Source organism: Oryzias latipes, chromosome 18, assembly GCF_002234675.1.
Source record: "Oryzias latipes chromosome 18, ASM223467v1".
Classification (NCBI taxonomy): domain Eukaryota; kingdom Metazoa; phylum Chordata; class Actinopteri; order Beloniformes; family Adrianichthyidae; genus Oryzias; species Oryzias latipes.
The window spans coordinates 5,645,353-5,670,438 of record NC_019876.2 but is presented as its reverse complement, the minus strand read 5'-3'; the positions used below and the strand labels follow the sequence as shown (position 1 = coordinate 5,670,438).

Here is a 25,086-nt window from a genome sequence, read left to right as displayed (position 1 = left end):
TTTTATTTTGACATTGATAGAAGGGGGACTGTCGAAATAAAAGCTTTGCTGTGTTTACCTGATATAGAAAAAAAAAAATCAACATTTCTGCAACAGTAGCTCCTTTGGCTCCCAATCACACACGGAATAGTATACAAATATTTTTCCTCCTCCTCCCTCTAGTCGGCTGGTTCCACCACTCGTCTCGTCACCACGGGGCGGCTCTGGAACTCCCTTCCTTCATACCTCTGAAACATTGGTTACCTCCCTAACATTAATAGCTAAATTATAACACCTTTTCTAAATAACATACTCTCCTTACACTTAAATGCACCGGTCTCTCTTAAAATATATATTTTTTTCCTGTTGCTTTTAAACTCTGTCCTTATTTTTTGTGCAGCAATCTTGGGTTTCAAATTAATAAAACTACTATTATTTTTGAAGACAAGAGAAAATTCTCTTTTTAGTTAATTCAACATTTTTTTATATTATTCCACATTAAATCAAATTACTTGTGTATTTTTTTCAGTAGTTATTTTATTGGGGGACGTCTGTGACATCGACTTTGTAGCCTAGCTATAAAAACACCGACTTCCTGCTTTGCTGAGAAGGTTTTGAGTTCTGTCAGAGTTTACTAAAAAGACACAGAGACTCCAGCGAGATCCAAAGGTTTTATTTCCAGAGAGACGCGCTGAAAACGGCACCAGTTCCATGCAGAAAGGCAACCACGAGTCACACGGCCGATCGAGCGAGAAACAGCTGCAAGACACGAAACGCAGTACGGACGACGTGCCACCTTCAAAGCCCAATGGCGGGCGTGGCTCGTCAGGTACTGCTGGTTGATGGCCACGCCAACCCAACGGTCCTTCAATCCGTCCGATTCCGACCAAAGTACTTCAGTGCTTTAGAAATAAATACCAACATTTGTGCAACCATCTGTATAAATTATAAAGCATCGACCTTCATTTGGCATTGGAGAGTTTTCTCAGAAAGCTCCATAAACTTGTGGTTTGGGACATTTTCAAATATGAACTCTGAGAGAGAGAGAAAATTAGTGATTCTGCAGAGTCCACCAAAAAAAAAAAAACTGTAGCCCTTTAAAAGCAAGACACCAGCTTTGTGTTTTTTTAAGCAAAGGATTGTCCTGCAGGGACAGACTACACCAAACCAGCATGCAGCATGCGCTCAGAACCAAGTCAGAAAAATACACCAAGTGCATTTCTAGCAAAAAATAATAGCAGTAGATTTAGCTGCGAACCCACCAGCAGGATCATTGCAGAAAGATTGATTTGTGTGAAGAGTTCCTCTACAAATAAGTACGTCCGCATCAAGCAGACGACCCCACAGCTCCGACCTTCAGATGAGTGCAGCTCCGGCTCAGTAGCCCTTGTTCAGTTCGTCCATGAAAACAGGCTGTAGCGGGTCTACTGGGGTAAAAAACGAGGGAAACCTCACTCACAGTCCGAGTGAAGGTGAATTATGTACAGTCAGCAGGCTGCTTGAGAGCTCCTGCGGGACTCTGGACAGGACCGAGGTCAAGAGTGCTGACGGAAGGGTGGAGTGTCTGGCTCCTACTGGCACTTCCTGTCGGAGTCTAGGAGATGGGGGACAGCAATACTGCGCACTGGCCGTTGTTGTTCATGATGTCGTCCAGGTCTTCATCCCCCAGGTCCACTGAGAAGACAAAAGAACTTTAACCCTTTAAACACTGAAGCTGTCGTCAGCGACAACAGAGTACCACAAGCTCTGCGAACTATCACAAGTTCTTGACTGCTTTGTATCGATATGCAAAACAACACAAGGCTGCTTTTCTCTGCATTGGAATTCACTGACCCGTAGAAACGTCAATGCAGTCGCCATATTTTTATGATACAGACACCGCCATGTTGGAGCCAGACGTCATCAGTGAGCAGGGATTGGGCATATTTGGTCTGAGTCAGCGTTTCTACGGCAACCACTCTCGCCAAACAGGAGTGAGCTTGTTGGAAGGACACACCCCTACCACTTGAAAGCGGGCTACACAATATCTGTCAATCAAACATTTTGAAATGTTGGAGGCAGTAGGCTTTTGATTGGCTAGTTTATCACGTCAATAACTTGTACAACAATTGACTGAATAGGAGAAATGGACTGAGTGACCCCCTCCTGTTCCAAACAGGAAGTGGCTCCAAGAAGCCAAAATCCCATTGAGTTCTAACAGAGACATAAACAGCTGTTACTCATCATTATTTTGGTCAGTATAACTATTCTTAGTCTAATACCCATTTTATGATTAATTTTTACTAATTCACAATTTTTAAATCTTTTTTTTTCTTTAGTGCAAGTTATTAAAGTTATAAATGGACCAATCAGATCCCTCTATAAAAGTATGTGGTCTCACGTCCGATGTTAGACAGATTTCATGTAACCATTTTCCAAGTGGTAGGGGTGTGGCCTTCCAACAACCTTACTCTTGATTGATGGAAGTGGTTGCCATAAAAATGTTCACTCAGACTGCAGGTGACACACACACTCACTCCAGTTCTCATATACAGTCAACGTTTACAATCAATGCTTTGAAATAAAAGCTAAGTAGCCAGTCTTTTCTTCTCAGCCAATCCCAATCATATTTTCTCTTTTACATTCATGAAATGCTGTTTTTGAAGCACTCCTCCACCCTTTCTCAACCTGCAGTGTTGCTTTGGCATGACCTCTGACCTCCACCAGCATCTAGGCTCTGGGCTTTATTCACCTACAGTCCAAGGACACAAAACAGCATCTAACCAGAGGACTAAATATATGCACATTTTTCTGTAACACAAAAAATCTTGGAAATCTCACCTTATTGAAATGAGTCAATCAATCACATCTCATATCCATGGGTGGACTAGCTTTCTAGAGTTTACATCAAACGCAACACGTTTTCTACCAAAATTTTTAGTCTCGAAAAACTAAAGGAGAAAGACAAAAACCCACTTTTTGATAAAAATTTTGTTTTTTGGGGGGTTTCTTACGACGGAGTATTAGGGCCACCAAAAAAAAAAAAAAATTAGAGCCACCAAAAAAAAAAAAAAGTAAAATTACGAGATTTTATCTCGTAAATTTAGGAGATAAAAACTCGTAAATTTAGGAGATAAAAACTCGTAAATTTAGGAGAAAAAAAGTCGTAATTTTAGGAGATTACAGTGGAAGTTAGCATGCAGAGAAGCAGGTGAACGCCGTGCAGCAGCAGAGCAGACCGACTAAACTTTGTTGAACAGGTGAGCTGAATGTTTATTGATAACGTTCCAAATGTCTGGAAGGTCATTTGTTTGATTTACAATTCATTAAAGTTTTATTTATTGATGGTTGGTTTGCAGGATCTCTGCAGCCCGATGAAGCCGTCGTCGGTGTCCCTGCAGCTGTTCGCTTGAATCCTTTCTTCACCAAAGACAAGACTCTACGTCTGTGTGACGCTTCCGTCACACAAAAGGAGGAGCACTTTTTTGGCATTTTCAACGTTCCAAAGCTAATATAAAACACTATTTTCATTCCTCTTTATTGTTTTATGCTGAAACGGGACATTTCATCTGCAGGAGGGGGCGTTTGTAACACTGTTTACTTCCGCATTGGTGTTGGGATGACAGGTTCATGACGTAATGAGACAAATGAACTTCAGAAAATGTGAATGAAAAGGAGAATAAAGGCTGCAGCGATTGTCTACACCCAAACGTGTCTCTGAGCTCCTTATTTTACATATTAAACTCCGCTTTACTGACACTGAACCCCGGAAAGACTGCTACACGGAAAATAATCTGATTTTGAGTCGCCAAAAGGTTCAGAATCTCTTTGTTTTAAACCTATAATAATCCGGAAATGAAGCTTCACAAAAGGCTCCACATACTTCATCTTCAAGCTAGGTTCCGATAAACGGACAACTTCGGTGTTTTTTCCTTAATCTACGACTTTTTTCTCGTAAATTTATGAGATTTTAAGTCGTAAATGTATGAGATAAAAAGTCGTAAATTTACGAGTTTTTATCTCCTAAATTTACGAGATAAAATCTCGTAATTTTACTTTTTTTTTTTTTGGTGGCTCTAATTTTTTTTTTTTTGGTGGCCCTAATACTCCGTCGTAGTTTCTAACGTGTTCTTGTGGGATTCTTCTGATGATGCAGAGCTTCTTAAAGAAAATTAAGTCTATACTTGCATTTCTGAGTATTTGAATCAGGAGCAGGTGACAAAATGCAGTTGGAAAAAGACTGTATTTGTCCTGTGGGACAACATCCGATGCTTACCTTTCTTGGACCGGCCGATCTGCCCCAGTTTGGGCGCCCTCTGCCCCAGTCGCTGAGGGTTAGCGCCCCCATCGTGGCCGTTCACCTGCGGGTGTCCGGGGTTGAACTGCCCCGCCGGGCCGGGCTGACGGGGGGGCACGCTGGGCGGGATGAGCTCTGGGATTCCTGAAGCTCCGTACATGTCGTTCTCCCAGATGGCCGCTTGGTGTCGCCAAAGGCCGCGTTTTGTCCCTTGTGTTGGGGGGGTCTTCTCACTTCCGCAACTGAATGTATGGAAACGGAGTGAAATGGGGAGGAAGGAGGGGGGCGTCAGGGGAGAAGTCCACGCGGTCTGTCAAGTGAACACGTCAGTTAAAAACTACTCGAATTTTCTATAGAAGAAATAGTCTAAATCGCTCTTACGACACAAACAAATGACGCTTTTGGCTGCCAACACGAACGGCGTATCCGTTACACGCCACCACTCGGTAAAAACCCCACGTTTAACCCCCCTTAAGCTTTGAAAATAGACCAACCGTTGAATGTGGATTCGCACGCGCTCACCTCTTGTTTTCCAAGGCCGTAAAAAAAAAAAAGAAGTAGACCGCCGAACCCGGTGTAAGCAGCTTCTCCGTGTTGTTGTTTATCTGGACTCACTGTCTTCCTCTGTCAGCACACAGAGGAAGTCCCGATTTAAAGAGACCTCCGCTCGCTCTTTTTTTTTCTCTCTCGGCTCTTGGGGATTTCCCGGTGTCGCGCGAAGAAGTTCACGTCACTGCGTGGCGGCTCCAAGTGACAGTGATGACACTTCGATGAACCAGAGGATGTTTAGAGGAGACTCGCCCCTCCTCCATCCGGAAGACTGACAGGAGTACCCGCCAATCACAGACGGGCTAAAGGAACTGTCACTTAGCAGGAAAGGTCACGTGCGTTTAATCATTAGCTTAAGAACAGGAGGGAAAACAACGTACTCATTGTGAGATTCTCCTTAACTGCCGGTTGTTAGTTGACTCATCTCCAGTCAAAAATAGAGAAGACTGACATTACGGAAACCACGACCATTTTTTAGAGAGCAACTTTTCTGTTGTACATTTAAAAGCCCTTTTACTAAAGATTAACCTATTCGTTTAAAATAAAGTTTATTCTTGAACAAAAAAAACACCAATATTTAGTTGTACCCCATTAATAAATACTTGTTTTTTTCTGTCAAAGGCTATGTCCAATTTTTTTTTTTTTGCCTCAGGTTTTCCTCAACTTTTGAGTGTAACTTTTATCTTCATCCACGGTAAAATTGTATCTGTAAACTTTGTATACGAACCATTAAAATGTGATTTTAGCTTTGTCCGAATTCCCACCATAACCCCTAACAACTAAAACACTACAGTGGTGGACAAAACTGTTGGTAATCCTCAGTTAAAGAAAGAAAGTCTACAATGCTAACTGAAATGACTTGAAACGTTCAAAAGTAACAATAGATTAAAATTTAATGAAAATTAAATAATCAAAATCAGCCATTACTTTTGAGTTGTTGATTAACCGAATTATTTAAAAAATAAATAAAGACTGAGAACTAATTACCCAGGGGGTTATGATTAACTCAGGTATGTCCTTTAATTGACATCACAGCTGTTTTCAAACCCATAATCAGTCAGTCTGCCTATTTAAAGGGAGTCAAATAGTCATGTTGCTGTTTGGTGAAAAGGTGTGTACCACACTGAACATCGACAACAGAAAGCAAAGAAGAGAATTGTCCCAGGACATTAGAAACAAAGTTATAGACAAACATCGTAAAGGTAAAGGCTATAAAACCATCTCTAAGTGGCTTGAAGTTCCTGTGACAACAGTGGCACATATTATTCAGAAGTTTAAGACCCACGGGACAGTAGCCAACCTCCCTGGACGTGGCCGGAAGAGGAAAATTGATGACAAATTGAGGAGACTGATAGTTAAAACTGTATCCAAAGAGCCCAGAACAACCTTCAAAGACATTAAAGGTGAACTCCTAGATCAAGTTACATCAGTGTCAGATCGCACCATTCCTCGTTGTTTGAGCCAGAGTGGACTTCATGGGAGACGACCAAGGAGGACACCACTGTTGAAAGGAAATCATGAAAAAGCCAGACTGGAATTTGCAAAAATGCATGTTGACAAGCCACAAAGCTTCTGGGAAAATGTCCTTTGGACAGAGGAGACAAAACTGGAGCTTTTTGGTAAGGCACATCAGCTCTATGTTCATAGACTCAAAAATGAAGCATTCAACCAAAAGAACACTGTCCCTACTGTGAGACATGGAGGAGGCTCAGTTCTGTTTTGGGGCTGCTTTGCTGCTTCTGGCACAGGATGTCTTGAAGTTGTGTAAGGTAAAATGAAATCTCCAGATTATCAAGGCATTCTGGATAGAAATGTGCTGCCTAGTTTCAGAAAGCTTGGTCTCAGTCGCAGGTCATGGGTCTTCCAACAGGACAAGGATCCAAAACACACAGCCAAAACCCCCAAGAATGGCTAAGAGAAAAGCGTTGGACTGTTCTGAAGTGGCCTTCTATGAGCCCAAATCTGAATCCCATTGAACATCTGTGGAAGGAGCTGAAACATGGCATTTGGAGAAGACACCCGTCAAAACTGAGACAACTGGAGCAGTTTGCTCATGAGGAGTGGGCCAAAATACCTGTGGACAGGTGCAGAAGGCTCATTGACAAATACAGAAACCGTTTCATTGCAGTGATTGCCTCAAAAGGTTGTGCAACAAAATATTAAGTTACGGGTACCATCATTTTTGTCCAACCCTATTTCATTTGTTTTGTATTTTTTTATAATTCTATTAATCAACAACTCAAAAGTCATGGCTGATTTTGATTGTTTAATTTTCAAAAAATTTAATTTTTTGTTACTTTTGAACGTTTCAAGTCATTTTTAGTAAGCATTGTGGACTTTCTTTCTTTAACTAAGGGGTACCAACAATTTTGTCCACCGCTGTACATAGTGCAGGACTATCTAGTGCCCTGGATTTTAAAAGCAATTCGGACACCATGCTCACTAATATGGCGAATATGGCGTCATCGATTTCACGAAGTTAAAATCTCATTGATTTGACTGTTTTGCGACAATCATGTTTTGAAGATGAAAACAATATTTTATTTTAAAAATACATTTAAATACATTTTCATTGCTGTGTACATTCCCCGATCTAGTGAGCATCGATGCGCAGTTTTTTCACAGAGACTTCTGGGAAATTTCTAGGGCACTCGATTTTGGAATTGTAGATTTGGACAACACTACATAGTGCACTATATAGTGACCAGTGAAGGAATTCAGACAGAACCACAGACTTTCCCTTAACCCATAAATTTCAAAGTGGAAGCTAAAAATTTCTGCATGTCAACTTCTGTCTCATCTGACTTTAAGGTGGAATAGATACATACAAAAAACAAAAGCGGTCTCAAAAACTAGTATTTTCTAAATATAATCATAATCATGAATCACTGTATGATCAACTTGATTAGCAGCATCCTAGTATTGTTCGACAGGTGGTTGCTGAATATTATGCATAATATGATGGTGTGTACAAACAACAGTCGCGAGAAATCCGTCTTTGGGGTAAAAACTCCTGGTTTATGCTTGTTAAGCACAGCTTTCTTTTAGTTTTAAGTCAAAAACTCTTCATGTGTTTCCTTTTGAAGTCATTTTGCAGGAAGAAATTTTCCAAATACATTTGTTTTCTTGGTTAGCTTGGAAGTTTCAATCTAGCGGTCGACTTGATGCGTCGAGAAATAATCGGATGTGGTGGGGAGAGTCCAGCAGTTTTTCAAAATAAAACTTCAGTCAGAATCAGATTTGAAATAAAAAGGAGAGTTTAGCAGGTCTCGTTTTTTTTTTTTTTCACTGCACCCTGGTACAAACTGTCCCATGGACTGGTACCACTTTGCACCCCAGGGGTTGGGGACCACTGCCCAAATCAACTGTTGGGGTAAACAGGCAAACCGGGAAGAAGACGGTATGGACCAGCACAGAGGAAGGTAGAGACAAGACATCAATACAGAAAGGACTGACGAGACACAGGTGAAAACGATCAGATTGGGACCAGGAAAGTAAAACTCAAAAACAAAAACAACCAGGACACCTTCAACACAAAATAGGAAGCAGAACTCTAATCATGACAGAAATAAAACAGGAAAAAAATAAGTCAAAAAAGACCCCTAATCATGACACTTTTTAGATTTTAATTTCTGTTTTTCCCGTTGCCCTACGATGGACTGGGGACCCGTCCAGGGTGTGCCCCACCTTCGCCCAGCAGTAACCGGGTTAGGCTCTGGCAGCCCCGTGACCCCGAAGGGGACACAGTGGGTTAAGAAAATGGATGGATGGATTTTTATCCCCGTTTGTAGCTTTATCAAACAAATGTTAGTAAAATAAATTCCCTTGATATTTTACAGAAACAATTTAAGCCTAAATTTCTCAGGTTGTGTACACCGTAAACAGTAAACACCACGTGTTTAAATGTAAACGTTTCATCAGACCGATGAATGCACTGGCGCACAAACCTCCACTTGCTCTGTAAAGTGCATAATAGTAAACGGTTTTCTAGGTGTGTAGTTTTCCAAAACAGCTCCGGGCTTTGTCTAAACATTATACAGACTTTAGCAGTGATGGAAAATTTCCTTTTTTTTTTTTTTTTGCCTGCTTTTGTCAAGATGAAAGGATAAGATGCTAAACTGGTTCTTAGTTTCTGTAAGCATGGCACCAACCTTTTTTTCTTATCTGGTGTTTTTGCTGACAAAACAAAGACTCGCTCTAAGAAAGAGCTCCAAAACATTAACTTATAAGTCAGTTTTGTTTACTGCCAAACAGAGGGAAACGACTTTAGCCTTGATTTGAAGCTACAAGTCATACAGGTTAAGAGGTCACTAATTCCTAACTCCTTTCACTTTACTGGTTAACCCGTTAGTCAGTGATTAAAAGGGAAAGCTGGAGGTTTAAGTTTAACACAGTATCAAATATGCTGTTAAGTGATCTAAAAACAGTCATGTGCTCCCAACACCAATTCTTCATGGGTCTTTTAAGATTAAATGGCCTTCATCTACTTAAAAAAATTAAATTCTCGGTATCAGCACACAAAATAGTTCCCATTTCTGGCAGAAATATATGTTTTTGCTAAATTCCTATCTAGTTCTCAGAAACAATTTTTTTGGCTTACAAGACATGATTCTTGAATAAAACAATTGTAATTTTGCTACCTACAAGGGTTTTTAGGTCACAAAATATCACAAAAACATGTTGGGTTGTTTTTCTTTATCTGCTTGTGGACAGTCACTGAACCCTTTAACACCGGGGCGGTAGCCACCGACAGCAAAACAAGACACGCCATTTGAATCCCAGTGAGAATTTTGAGGCGAAAAAAGTGATTTTTCCTCCATTACAATTTATTAACATACATTTTTACTTTATATTGGTTTATATTAGTTTACAGTACATTAACCTGCAGCACTTTACCCTAGTTTACATGATTTTATCTTGCGGTTGCAAACTAAACATTACTTTACACTACGTTTAGGTTGCAATGATTTTCTTCATGTTGTTTACATTGGTTTACTTCACATTATGTTAAAGTCGCTACATTGTAGTATATTAGTATATATTTGTTTACTTTACATTACAGTTGCAACCCTACTGTTAGTTTATGTTATTTTGGGGTTACTTTACACTTGTTTACGTTAGTCTATTTTATGTTATGTTAGAGTTGCAGTGCTGTACGGTAGTTTACATTTGTTTAAGTTTTTGTTACAATTGCCAGCCTAATGTTAGTTTTTATAGTTTTCCAATAGGGTTGGTTTACATCGGTTTGCTTAACTTTAAGCTAGGGTTACAGAGCTTTATGTTAGTTTAAATTAGTTGAAATTATTCTATGTAACTGGTACAACACTTTACATTAGGTTAGTTAACATGACATTAATGGTAAATGGCGTATTCTTATATAGCGCTTTTCTACCTTCTTCAAGGCCCAAAGTGCTTTACAGTCACAGACCCATTCACCCAGTCACACACACATTCACACACTGATGGCGGCTACGCTGCTGAATACTGGCGGCAACCTACCACCAGAGGCAAGTTTGGGTTCAGTGTCTTGCCAAGGACACATCGACTCATAGGCGTGCAAGGCGGGAATCGAACCTGCAACTTTACGATCATGGGTCGACCGCCCTACCGCTGCACCACGGCCGACGCAGTGTGACCCAGAGTTTCCAGCACCATCTTCCAGAAGACACGGCTGCAGATTTAGTACCTGGGGTAATGTAGTTGTTATTTGTTCCTCTTAATCAGAAAGTGTCTCACTTTCCATCCGGTGGATTGTACCACGTTTAATGTTTGAGACCTTTTAGGTTAGTTTATATTAGTATAATTTACGTTTCTTTATGCTATAGTTGCATTTTGTTTACTTTACATTAATTTACGTTACAATTGAAACACTTTGTTACTTTACATCACTTGACCTTATGGTTGCAACGCTTTACTTCGTATTAGTTTACATTAGTGAACTTTACGATACTTTATGTTAAAGTTGCAACACTTTCATTTACGTTGGTTTCCATTAGTTTTACTCTACGTTACAATTGCAAAGCCATTGTGCTCTGTGTCAGAAAAATCGGCTGGGTTGATTGGACAAAGACTTCACTTCTGCAAAGTGTTGCATATCAGCGCCAAGCTGATTGGAATTAAGTTAAACGTTTACAGAGTTACAGTAATTCAAAGAATGCCGACACTGGAGCTAAAGCTCTCGTGTATAAAGTTTAAAACTGCTTTAATTAAATTTTTCTGATCCTAAAAGGAGCCTTATCTTTTTTACAGTGACAACTTCTGACTGTCTTGTCATAAGCAAACAAAAGTCATCATTTAAGGCTTCTCTCATTAGCTTCCATCTGTTTGAACCTTTCTGAGGACTCAGGTTTGCCGTTTGCTTTTTGAGCTCTTTGAAATTTTCATTTAATACATAATGCGTGTGTACATTACCAGAGTACTTTACTAATGTGCATTAAAAGTATGCCACTATTAATCAGGAAAAAATATTTGTAAATTCTAATGCATTTTATCGGGAAAAAGGATGAATTTGTGTAGTAAAAAGTATAAATCAAAGATTTACTTGAACGAAAATAAGTTAAATTAAAAAGTAAAAGCTTCCTTGATTATTACCAGTGTTTATTGTGAAACCACAGGATGTCTTGTAGATCACCGCCCACACTCATTCGTTTCAGGATCAGTTAGGGATGGATGGAGCATGTCGTACCTATCAGTGGGGAAACGGAAAACATCTCATCAGCAAATGTTCTCCTTCACTTCTAATGAAGGGGTTTGATGATGGCCCACTGAAGAGAATCCTTTTTTAAATACCGGTACTTACAAACACATATACAAATATATATATTTCGGTGTTATTTATAAATGCTCAGTGTTTCCATCATGCCTTGCATTTGTGTTTGTGTGAGAACAAACGTAATCTCCTTGCAAATCAGATTCTACATGTGAGTCCATGCACAACTGAGGGATTTTGAAAAACGAAACATGTCTAGGCCGATCCGGATGGTTGACCACAGTGGCGACGTCCTGCAGGTATAAAAGTGTTTGTGCAGCTCAGTGGAGCACAGTGAGGTCCAGGGCGAGCGGAGGGAAGTCATCATGTCCTCGATCATAACTGCGACCGTCCTGCTCCTGGTCCTGATGCAGTGCTGTTGCTGCGGTGCGCGTACGTACCGACAACTGAGCTAAAACCTTAACAATCAGATTCATACACCATGAAAAAGTTTGGATTTTGTAGGTTTGTTGGTCATTGGTACAAGTTACAAACATTTTTATTTTTTTCTATTTTTTTGCATCAACAGGTCAGAAACATCCTTCTTTTGCTGTTGGATTCACCAAAGAGGAAATAGAAAAATGCAAAAGTAAGTGGATGATTGATTGACAGTTGATTATTATCTTTAGGAGGCACTTTTTGATGATGGGAGGTTGGATATTTTAATGATAGGAGAGTTCTTTGAAACACAAAAATGGAATGAGACCACTTAGCCTAAAAAAATCAAAAACAAACAGAAATGAGCACTTTTGTAGTTCTTTTTCGTATAACTGCTAACTTTTATTGTTGTGTTGCCTAAGGTTGTCAGAGTAAATGTAACCTTTTAAACTGAAGCTATCTTCGGCAACAGGGAAGAACAGGTGGTCTTCACATTTCGTAACTCTTACTATTTTCGTGAATGACGAAATTCTAACAGATTCACTTGCTTTACTGCAGTTCACCATTGTAAAGTGTTGCATATCAAGGCAAAGCTACTTTTTTCAGCTTTTAGAATCCATTAGATATATTTGTTAATTGCGGAAAACGGTTAAAGAGTCACGGTGATTCAAAAAATGTCAACACTGGAACTGAAGCACCTGTGTTCAAGCTTTTAACGGTCTTGATTTTTTATTTTTTTTTATCTGTTTCAGGTATTTCCCGTGGCACACTTCAGTGCCCCCTATTTGTCAGATCCATCACTGGAAAAAAAAACATAAAAAAGGCGATGAAAGATTGTCTTTGCAGTACAATTAAGATCAAGGGTGCGTAAACACTGGCCATCAAAGCCTGTCAGCTACAAATTTTTGTTTATTTGTCTGCTTAAACGATAAAGTATATTGACATGTTTATTGTACTCTGCTCTTTTAATCTGTCATTTACCAGGGCGTCCAAAAGTAGAGAAATTCTGTCCCCAGAGACCTCCTCCAGCTCAAGTTCCTCTGTAAGTCACAGAAGAAGTGGACCTGCTGCAAAGTCCTACAACCTGAACAAGAGTTTTACAATTCAACGATCATAGTCATTTAATGACAAAAAGACATGTTAAATAAAGGCTCTGAATGTTCCTTAACCTCTCACTTTGATACAAGTTTTTTTATGCGCTCAAGTCTAAGTGTTTTTTTCTAAAAAAAAAAAAAACAACCCTTTTTTATGATAGTTGATGGATGTTTGACATTTTTATCACTGTAAATAAACATTTTTAAGTAAATAAAATGTTATTTTTTACTTTGAACTCACTCTTCTTTATCACATGAGTGGTTAATATAAGGGGATTTTTCAGATTTACCTATTAAAAACTAAAAAGAAATTGATAAAAAGATGCAAAAAAATCCATAAAATTCAGAATATTTTATTATTTTTATCAAAAATAAACTCCATGCAATAATCACCTTGTGTAGATTGCTTTTCCTGTTTCAGATTGCAAGTCACAAAAGTAATCACTTTGTATAGAATTAGAATAGTTTACGTTGTGTTTGTGTTTCCATCATTTCCACTGTGGTTCTCCTAAAATTTACTGCTGTTTTTTTACAGAAGTTGCATTTAGAAAAATAGGAGTGTTGACATTTTTCAAAAAGAAAGAAGGAAGCAATATCAGTCAAATTTTAAGTTTTAGTCTTTGCTATTTTGAGGAAAAAATGCACTTGTGTTCACAAAATGTTAGTAGGTTGTGGCCCAAAAACAATGAGATGAACAGTCAGATTCAGTCAGTATTTGTAATTTATGACATTTATGACATTGATTTGTTTTCTGAAATTGCCTTTTCCCTTTTTGGGTGGTGGGATTGCTGGAGCCTATCACAGCTACTTTTGGGTGACGGCAGGGGCTCACCCTGAACAGGTTGTCAGTCTGTTGCAGTGCCACACACACACACACACACCCACACACATACTCATACCTAGGGGCATTTTACAGTCACCAGTGAAGCATGTTTTTGGACTGTGGGAGTAAACATGAGTTAGAACAAAACCCACAGATTCATGAGGAGAACATGCAAACTCCAATACATCTCTCTAAGAATTGTATTATTAATATTGCTCTTAGTATTAAAACACTAGTTCTGTGAGCTGCGATGCAATAACTAATGCTAAAAAATGCTTGTATTGAGGATTTTTTGATCTTTGACAATTATGATACAAATATTAACTCAAAAATGGGGGGGGGGGGGGGGGGCAAGCTCCACCTGTGGTCTTATATACGGATTATTTCTGGTTTTGCTCATTGATGTTGAACCGACTTTGAGAGGCAGAAGTGGCTGGGTAGCTCGGTTGGTAAGGTGAGAGACTACCACGCAGGAAACCAGGGTTTGATTCCCAGAGAGCAATGAACAATGGTACTGGGGCAATTACCGTATCAATGGCGAGCAATTAACATCACCCAGTGAAGGCCCTTGGGCAAGACCCTTAACGCTACTTAACTGCCTCCCGAGCGTTGGTTGGCTCCCCGCAGGGGATGGGTCAAATGCAGAGGACATATTTTCCATTGTTTGGGTGGGTATTCGGACACAGCATTGGAGCTACTGGTATTGCGAATACGCTAAGAAGGCTAACATGTAGCAGTGTCAGATGTTTTTTCTTTTAAGTGTAAACTAATAATGTTGGGAGTTATCGTACTCACAGTAACGTTTGTTTTAGCAATATCCGTCTGTTGTTTCTACGTGTTGCAAACAATGTTTGGTGCCAGGTATTCTGAATATGCTAACGTGGCTAACGTGTAGCAATGTAAGATGTTGTTTTTTTTACGTTACTTACAAGGTTGGGAGAGCAACATTTGTTTTAGGAATAACAATTTTTTTTTACGTGATGCAAACAAGGCTGGTATTGCAAATACTGTACTGCAGCTAACGCTAGCATGTTTCTAGCATTACAAACCAATTCTAGAAATACTCCAAATGCAGGTAATTAAGTCTGACTGACTTATTGACTTGTCTGGCTTAATGCATCTTACAATTTGGTGCACCTTAAAAAATAGAGCATTAAATCACCTCTAATCTGGTTATGATTGAATGAATTATAAATGCGGAAAATAAGGTAATATTCCTCCAAAATTACAGTTTGAACGACAGTGTAGTTGGTTCAGCTGAACCGGATCCATCTGCATTCTGCATCTCTGTTCCTGTTCAAGACCATGGGGGGCCTGTTTGTTTACATATCTGTCTCTCACTCATTCATTTCTTCATTTATTAACACTGGAATATTTAAAGTTTACTTGATCTTTAGCTGACAGCGTGGCACATCTGTAGCTTTCAATGAAAACAAACAAAACAGTCCAGAACAGTTTGTGAAAAGAACTTTGGCAAAAGTCAGAGACTTAAAAACAAAAAAAAATGTTGTTCAAACATGTCAATCTGAGTTATCAGCCTGCGCCGACACACCCAGGCAACATCCTGCAAATATAAAAACACGTGTTTGTGCAGCTCACAGGAACAGTTTGAGCTCTCAAACCAGCCGAGGAGCGTCCCGCCACCATGTCCAGGATCACACCGGGGATCATCCTGCTCATCCTCCTGCTGAGCTGCTTCTGCTGCAACGCAGGTACGATTCGAAAAGATTCCTTCTTTTGAAGAGTCTCCATAAAACTTACCGTCCATGCCCCCACAGTGGATGAATTCCACAATGCGGGATTTACGACGCTGGAAATCCGACGATGCGTCTGCAAACGTGAGTAATGGACTTAGTGTTACATTTATCGTAATACACCTGCTGATTCACATCCCCAAAAGTGCATTAGCATCCATCACTGCATAGCTTTTTGTCCGATCACAAACCTACATAGAACAAAAAGACGACTAAATGTCTTATTTTAAGGGGTAAGAACCACACGAAATGGTGCTTAGTTAACTAATCAAAACGAGAGTTCATAAATCCATTTTGATTTTTTCAGGTGTTATAAAAGGAAAATGGAGGTGTCCTCAAAGACTTGTACCCACAGCTATTGACACAAAACAGCATCTGAAGGAATGTCTCTGCAAAAACGTCACCAATAACGGTGAGTAAAATAGAAAAAGTGATATTTTTAACGTGTTTTTATGTTACTGTGTATAAATATTGTCATTTTGTATTTATTGTATATTGTGTTTTATTTGTTTGTTTTTCAGAGCATCCAAACAAGCGAGCCCTCTGTGGCCCCCCAAACCACGGAGTGCAAACGCCGCTATGAGAGAAATCCTGAAAGGAACAAAGAAAAGAATGAAAAAGAAAAGTTTTATCAAGATATTTTACAGACAGATTCTGAATGACTAAAATGTATATAAAATCTCATTTCTGATGTTCACTGTGTTCATTTATTCTCACTGTGACCAACTGTCCTATAGCCCATGTTTAACCTTATTCTATATTTTTTGGAAATGTGTGGACTTTGTTAAAAAAGGTTAAAATAAAAAAATGTAAAAACAAAATTCCGAATGTTAAGAAAAAAAGTTTTGTTTTTATTATTACAACAGAAATGTTTGTAAGTTTTTAACTTTGTGAATATTTTTTTTTCCCTGGGAGTTTCACTTTCCTGTTTTTGCTCTGCCAATTTCAAGCGCTTCATCAAGCAGGCAGAAAAAAAGGGAGGGGCTTTTTTTATTTAAATAAACTAAAAATAATAGATTTGTCTGCATCAGTAAAGTTTATAAGAAGTTATCTATGTGTTCAGGTGAAAGCTGAATGATCACTTTGGAATGAAATTAGTTTAATTTATCTTGGACTACGGTCACAAAGCCCAAAATGCCACCATGCGGTGACCCATATGCACGTTTTTTAGCTCAATCGACTGGCGGTATTTTTAAGAAAAAGTTACAATTTTACAGAAGGAGGAGGATTTCTGGGCATCGGTCTGTGGAGGTCATGTGGTGGCAGGCCAGCGACAGGCGGGTGGCAGGAAGGCAACAGAACGATGAGTGATAGGAGGGTCTCCAAGGTACCCAAAGTCGTCTGTTGATCGGGCGATTTCAGACGGCCACCCCCTCTCCCCCTGTGCTGCCGTCCCACTGCCACGCTCAGAAATCGTACGGTAGCACGTGCATTCAACCAGGAGGCCCGGTGATGACCGGATGTCAATTTAGCGATCCTGGCCACCTTGGCTACATGCTTCACAATGCTCATCAGGGGGTTGATAGCACCACAGCAGCTCCAAGGCATGCGTGTTGATGAATTGCAGTTGATGCTTGGAAGAACACAAAGAACGTTGTGCTTGCTGCCCTACTCATAGAAGAGAAGCAACACCCACAAGAGGGGCAGAGGAGAAGAATCTGAGATCCGAATGACCACTGGTGCAAAGCGGCCCGCTTTTTATGTACCGCTGGTGGCCAGCGGCAACTTGATATGGACTGCCGCTGTCTGGAGACATTTACACATCGTCCAATCAGAGCCGCTTGGCCTGATTGGACAGCTTCTCCCCCCCAGCTGTCGGCCAATTTTGTAATGACGTCATCCTGTCTGCATTCTTCACCACACCAGCAATTTTCAAAAATCAGGCGGCTTCATTAAATTTTGAAGATTCTGCCAATGCCTCCTGATCGTGCGGTGGCAACTATATAGTGGAGGTGAACTCCAGAAAGGGAACAGGCCCTGCAGACCGTTGGTGAGCTCTTCTCTGGACTCCCTGTAGTTTGCCTACCGGCCGCATCTGGGAGGGGATGATGCTGTCATCCACCTGCTGTAGCTCACACCTGGATGGTGGTGGTGTCCTAGTAAGAATCACCTTATTTGATTTCTCCAGTGCCTTTAACACCATCCGGCCTTCTTTCACTGGGTGAAACACTGCGACTGATGGGTGCTGGTGCGTCCACGGACTACCTGACAGACAGGCCACAGTTTGTCCGACTGGGCGGCGTCCTGTCTGACGTGGTGCTGAGTGGTGAGGGAGCCCCACAGGGCACTGTGCTCTCTCCATTCCTGTTCACACCTCAGATTTTCAGCACAACTCAGAGTCATGCCACCTACAGAAATTCTCTGATGACTCTGTGGTTGTGGGGTGTAAAAGCGGTGGACGGGAGGAAGAGTACAGGAGGCTGCTGAACGGATTTGTGGAGTGGGCTGGAGAGAATCACCTGCTGCTCAACATGGACTAGACCAGGGAGATGGTGATGGACTTCAGAAGGAAGGGGGACAGTCTGGCAGCCTCTCTGCATCCTGGACAGGGATGTGGAGGTGGTGGAGGAGTACAAATACCTGGGAGTGACCATCAACAGCAGACTGTACAAGAAGGCCTGCAGCAGACTCTACTTCCTAAGGAAGCTGAGGTCTTTAAACGTGTGCAGCAAGATGCTGGAGATCTTCTAGCAGTCTGTGGTGGCCAGCACCTTGGTCTCCTCTGTGGTCTGCTGGGGAAGCAGCATTTGCAAACCTGCCCGGTACTGGAAATCCTTCCTACCAAATACAATAACCCTGTACAAAAACTCACAACGCAACAGATAACCCTTGCACATTTTTCTTTTTTGCACATTTTTTTAATTATTTTTTTTATCTGAACTGTCTGTAAATAGCTTTTTAAATCTTACCACCTTATTGTTTACATTTATGTAACATTTTTTTTTTTTTATTATTATTGTTCTTTTTTCTATCTTATGATGCTGTAGCAATGCTGTCATTTGCTACGGTAACGAACACATTTCCCATGTGTGGGATCAATAAAGCAATTCTGATTCTGATATTCATGACCCCGTTAGCAGAATGATAGGAGCTATACATGGCAACTAAACCTGCTTAACCTTTTATGCTCCTTATGAAGTTTTATTTGTTGAAGTTTCACAATATCTTCCAGAAACTGTTAGCGTTGTTGCCATAATGCTAACAGCTAGCTCATAGCTTCAGGCACCAACACCAGAAAATTTGCAGATTTTTTATTTTTCGCATAATATGTGAAAAGAAAATATTTGTCTGACTGATTTTTACAAAATTTCCAACACATGCCGCCAAGTTCAGTATACAACCACAACTCTAGTTACGATGATCTTTGACTTCAAGAAGAGGTTGCAAATAAATAAAAAAAGGTTTACCTTTAGTCCCTTTTACAAATATAAACTACTATGGATTTTGATTGATTTCTTCCTAACTCCTTGAGCATCAGTGGAAAGAAGCTACTTTGGGAAAAAAGTTTGTTTTCAAAGTTTTTAGATTTTGAACGGCATTCGCGTGACAAGCTCACAAAAGTGGCGTTTCCCTGTTGGTCACATATATTTCTTACTGGAATATTGTAAAATTGTATTATATGAATTGTTGGCTGAAGCGGAACAAAACAATATATTGTATGGTATGATTATCTTAAGAATGTGGGCGGGGTTAGCAAAAAACCTCCGTTGCCGAGGTAATTCCAAAGTTTGATGTTCCCCATTCTTCTAAAATTTGCATCGACCTATTTATCATCCCCAGATAACCAAAAGATAGAATGGTTGCTATGGAAACAAAACCTTTACAGAAAAGCTGCAATTTTGTAAAAAAAAACGTTTTGTTTTTTTTAATGAATTTGTCACATGGCGCTCTGACCAGGGTGGCAGGGGCAGACGGGAAGAGTGGGGGCGTGTTCAGCGCGTATGAGTCGCCCAATGCGACAAACAGCTTTAATTTCTATTATTCCATTTTCTAAACAAACCATTTTTTTTTTTAAAGTCTTGTATGCACTTATGAAGCACCAAGAACCTCAACGGGACACTTTTGGCGACAACATGACCGTTTGGAGGCTGCGGAGAGAGAACATTCTAGAAGCTGACATGACCTGTCCTTCTGTTACATAATTATCCTCTTTGGTAATCTCATGTGAAATCATCAGCTTCAACCCGTATCGTCTGTTTTCTACTGGTTCAGAAGGGCTTTTGATTACCAGATCTGCGTTTGCTGAGAAAGGAGATCCCTCGCCAGAGCAGACATTTCAGTCAGACAACTCTTGCAGAAGAATATTTATTTCACAACATCTTTAGGTTGGCATTCACAACTTCGTTTTGGCATAAGGCTCCGTTCAATTCCTTGATATAATTCTTTTTCCTTAAACTTTCGGGTAACAAAACCCCGTAACGGAGCCCACAGGTGGAAGCCGGGGAGGAGGGAGGGGCGAAGAATGAGCGCTGAAGGTAAGAGAGAATGAACAATTGTACACCTGACTTAAATAGGACGCTGAGCAGGTAAGTTAATTGACTGACCCGCCCTAGGGGAGTAACCTGCAACTCTGCAGAGTGTGCCTGTCCGAAATGCGACAAGTCGCTATTTATGTTGTAATATCCTTGTTAAAGTGATGACATTTCAAATCTAACCACATTCCTGATGAGTAAATGCTGTAAATCAAAGTTTTGACAAATAATTTTTGTGCAGATTGTGCATATTAATTTATACTTTGTGTGATATTTCCTTGGCTCTTGTCCTGTTCTGTTTTCAAGTTTTCCCTAAAGCAGTCGCACTTGATTTGTGTTGATGATCCCCAGTGCGTGTAAAGACCATGTGACGCGTCCACTATGTCCCTTTCGCACCTACTGCACAGATGAAAATTGGTCATATGTGAATTTAGGTGGAAACAGTGAGAAACGTTCTGGTCTATAGCTGAAATATTCACAGATGTATCACAAATAAACCAGGTTAAAAGCACAGAAGTATGAATAATCCTCACAAAGTGTCAAGGGTGTGAATTCGGACACAAAAGCAGGACGGCAGAAGTTCGAATCAAAAAGGATATTTTAATCCAAGGAAGGCTCTTAAGCTCGTAAAGACAGAGGTCAAACAAGTAGAACGATCCGGTGACAAGTGAAGCCAAAACAGGAGCTTATATACACACACAATAAATGAAAACAGGTGGGTACACAGGTGCCGGTGAAGACCGGGGTAAGTTACCTAAAGAACCAACAGAAGACAGAACATGAGTTAACAAAATAAAAGCCCGAAACCCGGAAGTGAGAAAAAGATGAACCGCCCTGGCCCCGGCTCCTGACAGTACCCCATCCTCAAGGGGTGCCTCTGGGCGCACCACCGGGCTTGTCAGGGTGACGCCTGTGGTATTCCCTGAGCATGCCTTTGTCCAACATCCTCGATGTGGGTTCCCAGGACCTCTCCTCAGGACCGTAACCTTTCCAGTCAACCAAGTACTGCAGACCCCGGCCCCGACGTCTGACGTCCATGATACGTTTGATCGTCCATGCAGGCAGACCGTCGATGATGCGAGGTGGCGGAGGTTGAGATGGAGGGGGCTGGAGAGGACTAGTAACATGGGGTTTGAGTTGGGAAACATGAAAAACTGGATGTATGCGCATGGACCGAGGAAGGCGTAGTCGGATCGCCACAGGGTTGACGACCTTCTCCACCTCGAACGGTCCGATGAATCGTGGAGACAGCTTTCTAGACTCTGTCCGCAGCTTGATGTTGGCAGTGGACAGGAGTACTAACTGACCTGGCACGTAGGTAGGCGCCGGTAACCGATGCCGATCAGCCAGTCTTTTGTTAGCTGCGGACGAGCGAAGATGAGCAGCGCGAGCCTCCCTCCAGATCCGTCTGCAGCGGCGGTAGAGGTGTTGTACCGACGGCACCGCCACCTCCTTCTCCTGCTCTGGAAACAATGGGGGTTGGTAGCCTAGAGAACCCTCAAATGGGGACATACCCGAGGCAGATGACGTCATTGAGTTGTGGGCATACTCAACCCAGGGCAGAAGGGTGCTCCAAGAGGTCTGGTGCCGGGAACAGATGCATCGGAGGGCCACCTCCAGGTCTTGATTGGTCCTCTCGGCCTGCCCATTTGACTGTGGGTGAAAACCCGAAGAGAGACTGACCGTGGGACCAAAAGCTGCACAGAAAGTCTTCCACACTTGTGAGACGAACTGTGGTCCACGGTCAGAAACTATATCAACCGGGATCCCATGCAGTCTGAACACGTGTTCCACAATGAGTCTGGCGGTCTCTGAGGCCGAAGGCAGCTTCTTCAGGGGCACGAAGTGAGCTGCCTTAGAAAATCGGTCCACAACAGTCAGGATCACAGTTCTGCCAGCAGATGAGGGCAGGCCGGTCACAAAGTCTAGAGCTATGTGGGACCAAGGGCGGCTCGGAACAGGTAAGGGATGCAGCAGGCCCGCTGGGGGTCGATTGTTGACCTTGTTTTGGGCGCAGATCGTGCAGGCAGAAACGAACTCCCGGGCATCCCTCGCCAAACTGGGCCACCAGAAACAGCGACGCAGGAAGGCGATCGTCCTGTTTACCCCGGGATGACAGGTAAGCCGAGTAGCGTGCGCCCACTGGAGGACCTGGCTCCTTACGGCCCTGGGAACATAGAGTCTGTTAGGGGGGCCCCCACCAGGGTCTGGCTCCCGGGCCTGTGCAGTCTTGATCTCCCTCTCCAGCTGCCAGGAGAGGGTACCCAGAACACAGGAGGCAGGAATTACAGTCTGAGGAAGGGAATCCTCCATAGCCGGTTCCAGTTGTCGGGAGAGAGCATCTGGTTTAATGTTCTTGGAGCCAGGGCGGTACGACACCACAAAATCAAACCGAGTGAAAAAAAGTGACCACCGTGCCTGCCTCGGGTTAAGCCGTTTTGCGGTCCGGATATAAGACAGATTTTTGTGGTCCGTCCAGACCACAAAAGGCTGTCCCGCCCCCTCTAACCAGTGCCGCCACTCCTCCAATGCCAGCTTAATAGCTAAAAGCTCCTTATCCCCCACGTCGTATTTCATCTCCGCCGGAGTAAGCCGGCGGGAAAAAAAAGCGCAAGGATGAAGCTTGTTGTCAGCACCCTGCCGCTGGGACAGCACAGCTCCAACCCCGACGTCCGAGGCATCAACCTCCACAATAAACTGGGCGGAGGGGTCCGGTTGGATGAGAACTGGGGCGGTGGTAAAAAGGTGTTTGAGCCGCCGGAAAGCTGCCTCTGCAGTCTCTGTCCAAACAAAAGGAGAGGAGGTGGAGGTCAAACCCGTAAGGGGGGCCGCGACCAAACTATAACCCCTAATAAAACGGCGTAGGTAATTGGCAAACCCCAGGAATCGTTGAAGCTGCTTCCGATTGACCGGAGCAAGCCAATCAACCACCGCGCTGACCTTAGCTGGGTCCGGTCGCACCTCCCCCTCCGCAATCACAAAACCCAAAAAAGACACACTGGAGGAGTGAAAATCACATTTTTCTGCCTTGACGAAAAGCTTGTTCTCCAATAGGCGCTGAAGAACCAGACGAACATGCCGCCTATGTTCGCCGGAACTCCTGGAGAAAACAAGAATATCATCAAGGTACACAAAAACAAAATGGTGAATGTAGTCCCTGAGTACATCGTTTATCATGCCCTGAAATACAGCTGGAGCATTAGATAGTCCAAAAGGCATCACCAGATACTCGTAATGTCCCAAATGCGTGTTGAAGGCGGTCTTCCATTCGTCACCCTCCCTGATGCGAACCAAATGGTACGCATTCCGTAGGTCCAATTTGGTGAAACACCGGGCCTCCTGCAGCGTCTCGAAAGCGGAGTTCATAAGTGGAAGAGGATAATGATTCTTTACCGTAATGGCATTCAAACCTCGGTAGTCAATGCATGGGCGTAATGTTCCATCCTTCTTCCCCACGAAGAAAAACCCCGCCCCCACAGGAGACGAAGAAGGTCTGATAAGGCCCGCCTGAAGAGAGTCAGTTACGTACTGCTCCATTGCCTCCCTCTCAGGTTTGGACAGGCTATAGAGATGGTTCTTGGGCAGTGTGGCACCCGGCTGCAGTTCAATAGAGCAGTCATACGGCCTGTGCGGGGGCAAGGAGAGAGCCCGGAATTTGGAAAATACCTCCCCCAGGTCATGATATTCAGGAGGCACCTTGGAGAGGTCAGGTGAGGACGGCTCCCCTACCGGGTCAGCGGAGTCAGACTCTGGATGCCGAGCTGAGCGTAAACAGGCCTTGTGACAATGAGTACTCCAACTGACTACGCGATTGGTTGGCCAATCAATGACTGGGTTGTGATTCAGAAGCCAGGGAAATCCTAGAACCACCGGATTATGAGGGGACTCAAAAAGAAAAAAACTGGTATGCTCGTGGTGGTTCCCAGAAAGGATGAGGTGAACAGGTTCAGTGATCTGGTTAACTGTGGCGACCACCTCACCGTTGAGGGAGATCACCCGCCAAGGACGGGGAAGCGACTTGGTCCTAAGACCGGCCTGTCTGGCTAGCTCAGCATCCATAAGGTTCTGTTCAGCCCCAGAATCTAACAAGGCCCGAACAGGAAACCCCCCACCCTTAGACACAATGTGACCCTCCAAAAGACAGGAGGTGGATTTAGAATCGACGGGCACCTGGCCTCCGCTCGTCAGTGTGCCCACCTTTAATGACGAGCGGAAGCTTTTGGGCAGTTCTTACAGTAATGACCCCGCTGACCACAGTAAAGGCACTCACCTGCTGCCATCCTTCGTCTACGCTCAGTGGGGGACAAACGGCCACGACCCAGCTGCATAGGTTCCTCCAACGGGGCTGCAGGAGGCACTGTGGGGGTAACAGAAGACATATGAGGGGAGGGCTGGACGTAAACGTCAGGGTGTCCCCTGAACTGGGAAACGTCCACCCGGCGCCCCCGCCGACGATCTTGCAGTCGATTGTCGATACGAATCACCAGGGCGATAAGAGGCTCCAGGGATGAGGGCAGCTCCAAGGGAGCTAAGTGGTCCTTCAGCTCCTCTGATAATCCCTCTAGAAAAGCGTCCGTAAGCGCTGCTGGGTTCCACCCGCTCTCTGAAGCGAGAGTCCGGAACTCAATAGCATAATCCGTCACCCGACGGTTACCTTGTGTCAGCCGCATCAGCGCCCGAGCCGCCTCTCTGCCGGGTTTCGTGTGTTGAAAAACCTGGGTGAAGGCGTCGAGGAAGGCAGAGAGAGAGGCGCAGGTCGCTCCTCCACGTTGCCACTCCGCAGTGGCCCATGCTCCGGCTCTGTCAGAGAGGTGTGATATTATAAATGCCACCTTGGCCCGATCAGTAGGGAAACTGGCTGCCTGCAGCTCGAAATGGAGCTCGCATTGAGTGATAAACGCCCGACAATCCCCTGAGTCGCCGGAAAACCTCTCTGGTCGGGCCAGTTGAACCCCCGGGGCGAGTGACGTCGTCTGGACTGGAATCACCGGTGTCGGCGCAGAGGTAGAGTGA

At 42.8% G+C, this 25,086-nt stretch overlaps 2 long non-coding RNA genes across 5 annotated transcripts; one reads left to right on the top strand and one right to left on the bottom strand.

Annotated features, from left to right (window-relative positions):
• Positions 1–635: 635 nt before the first annotated feature.
• Positions 636–5,086, bottom strand: LOC105356364. Of its 4 annotated transcripts, none has more exons than XR_910535.3 (3): positions 4,750–5,086; positions 4,235–4,565; positions 636–1,653 (listed from the first exon to the last, which is right to left on the bottom strand). It is a non-coding gene; the product is annotated as an uncharacterized LOC105356364 (long non-coding RNA). The 4 variants fall into 4 exon arrangements; XR_910536.3 differs by having other exon boundaries at positions 4,235–4,497; XR_910534.2 differs by having other exon boundaries at positions 4,778–5,086.
• Positions 5,087–11,831: 6,745 nt separating this feature from the next.
• Positions 11,832–13,105, top strand: LOC105356362. The gene is made up of 4 exons (XR_910533.3): positions 11,832–11,945; positions 12,082–12,141; positions 12,683–12,793; positions 12,915–13,105. It is a non-coding gene; the product is annotated as an uncharacterized LOC105356362 (long non-coding RNA).
• Positions 13,106–25,086: the final 11,981 nt, after the last annotated feature.